This window comes from Poecilia latipinna, unplaced genomic scaffold (assembly GCF_001443285.1).
Source record: "Poecilia latipinna isolate Pla-1442-1.1 unplaced genomic scaffold, P_latipinna-1.0 Scaffold1072, whole genome shotgun sequence".
NCBI classification, from domain to species: Eukaryota; Metazoa; Chordata; class Actinopteri; order Cyprinodontiformes; family Poeciliidae; genus Poecilia; species Poecilia latipinna.
In genome coordinates, this window is record NW_015113688.1 from 181,429 (window position 1) to 183,741 (window position 2,313).

Below are 2,313 nucleotides of genomic sequence, written 5' to 3' on the forward strand. Positions count from 1 at the left end.
ATAAGGCTGCTCACTGCAAACATTTTTCATTTTATCAACAAGAACAACAATGTGACCATCGCTTCAGAAGAACAGGCTCAAGGATGTCTGACTAGGATGGGACCCTCCGCTTATCAGAACCAAAGTGTCCCAAAACAAAGTGCTGGGGACAGAATGACTGGTTCCCCTCCTCCATCCCCCCTCCCTCTCTGCTCCTACACTCACAAGACCAGAGTTTCCCAGGAAGTCAATCACTAAAGAGAGCTGGGCTGCTCCTGAGCCACCTGAAGATGCTGGTGGAGGATCCGGGTCAGAAAGGAAGGCGGACGGACTCCTCCTCCTCCCAGCAGGATAGTATGGATCAACAGGTTCGCCTCGGCACGACTCTCCGTTGCTCTAACATAAGCAGACCTCACTTCATCTAAGCCACCTGCCTCTGACCTCCCTGAGGATCCAGCACTCTGCGTTTCTGAGGTCTGAGACCGGGGTCCAGATATTATCTTTACACCCGTCTTCCTCCAGAATGTGTCTGGCCCCCCGACTTTGCATAGCAGGACATTACCTGTCCGGATCACTACAAGAAAAGTTATAAAAACAGAAATACAAAAAGCAACGGTCTTAATTCAAACCTCAGACTGAAGAACTTTCAGCCTCCAAGTCACTTAAACTGGCTCTTTTAAACACCAGATCTCTCTGTGCTAAAGCTCTATTAATTAATGATTTCATCACCGAGCATAATATTGATGTTTTATTTCTGACAGAAACATGGCTGAATGACAATAATGAAGCAATCGTACTAATTGAATCAGCGCCTCCTACGTACAATTTTTTAAGTGAGAATAGAAAACACAAAAAAGGAGGAGGCGTGGCTTCAATATTTAAGAATACCATAAACTGTAGTAAAATCTCTTTGGGTCATTTTACGTCTTTTGAGTATCTTGGAATTGAGGTAAAAGGCCACAAACAAACTTTGACGCTAACTTTATACAAAACCCCAACATATGTGGAAAATTTCTTTACGGACTTGAATGAGCTGTTAGTTTATAAAGCACTGAACGGTTTAGCACCACAATACATTAAAGATCTGTTATCGCTGTACCAACTGTCTAGACCAGTGGTCTATACAAATACAATTTGATTTGATTTGATTCTGATTTTTTGATTTAGATTTGATTTTGATTTAACCTTCAATATTTAAAACACTAATAAAAATTCCATGTTTTAGTCTGCTTGATTAGTTTATAAATGTCTGTTCATTCTGATAAGCATGATAAAGTTTTTTTCTTCCTTCCTAAACTCTCTGTGAAACTCATAGGGAGGGTGATAACATTTATTGGAAACGAAAGGCAGGAACAAATCCAGTAGGTGGGAGGAACTAGGAGGTGTCAGTCCTGAGACTGAGACAGGTCATAGGTCAACTGTAGGCAGTCCTACTTCTTCCTTACACTGTTAGAATTAACACAAAGCAAACTATAATTTTGGTTGTCAAATATCAAAACCAAAAAGTACCATCTTGAAGACAAACTAAGATCTCAAATCATCTCATTCCTTTATGAATGTAAGTTTTTGAATCAATCAGTTCCTAAATTTCAGTCTAGTAAACGTTTATTAAACATGTGTTTAATAAACTATGTAGCACAGCAGACAAACATTCACTCCAACGTGAAACGGACACAAACCTCGGCCGCCATCAGAATTTGGAGTCGGTCAAAATGTCCTCACTGTCAAAAATATCCAGTCAGTCCTCTTTGTGTTTATTTTCTTAAATTGTAATTACCAAATTTACTGAAGCTTCAAAACTTTCTCATTTTTCTTTTAACAACTTATTGTAATGTTTGAATTCAACTCCAATATAAATGATCCTGTTTTAAGGTTTAAGTTATGTGTACACATACATGAGAGCTCAATATAATTTAGGATTACAGCAACAAATTGATCATGTTTCTGTTGAAGCGCTTCATTAATTTCTAAAACTTTTATTTTGTTATAAAATTGATAGTTCCAGGAGAACAAAAGGTCTTTTAACCTCTCTAAAGTCTAATTTATCACAGCTGTATTTTATAAGAAATGTATTGTTTAATTTAAATGCAACCAAATATTATATGGTATACTAAAATATGAGAAACACTGCAGTATCAATGATCTTTAATTCTTAACACACAAAAATATTTTGTTTATTTTGTGTTAGCACAGATTTTCAAAAAGGGAGAAAAAAAATCTTTACCTTCAGATGTTTTCAAAATGTTTAGAAGTCAAGGAACGCTGTTATTTTATGTAGGACCACTTAATAATTCCCATTGATAAGACTGTATTTACTGTTTGCAGTGTTGTGTT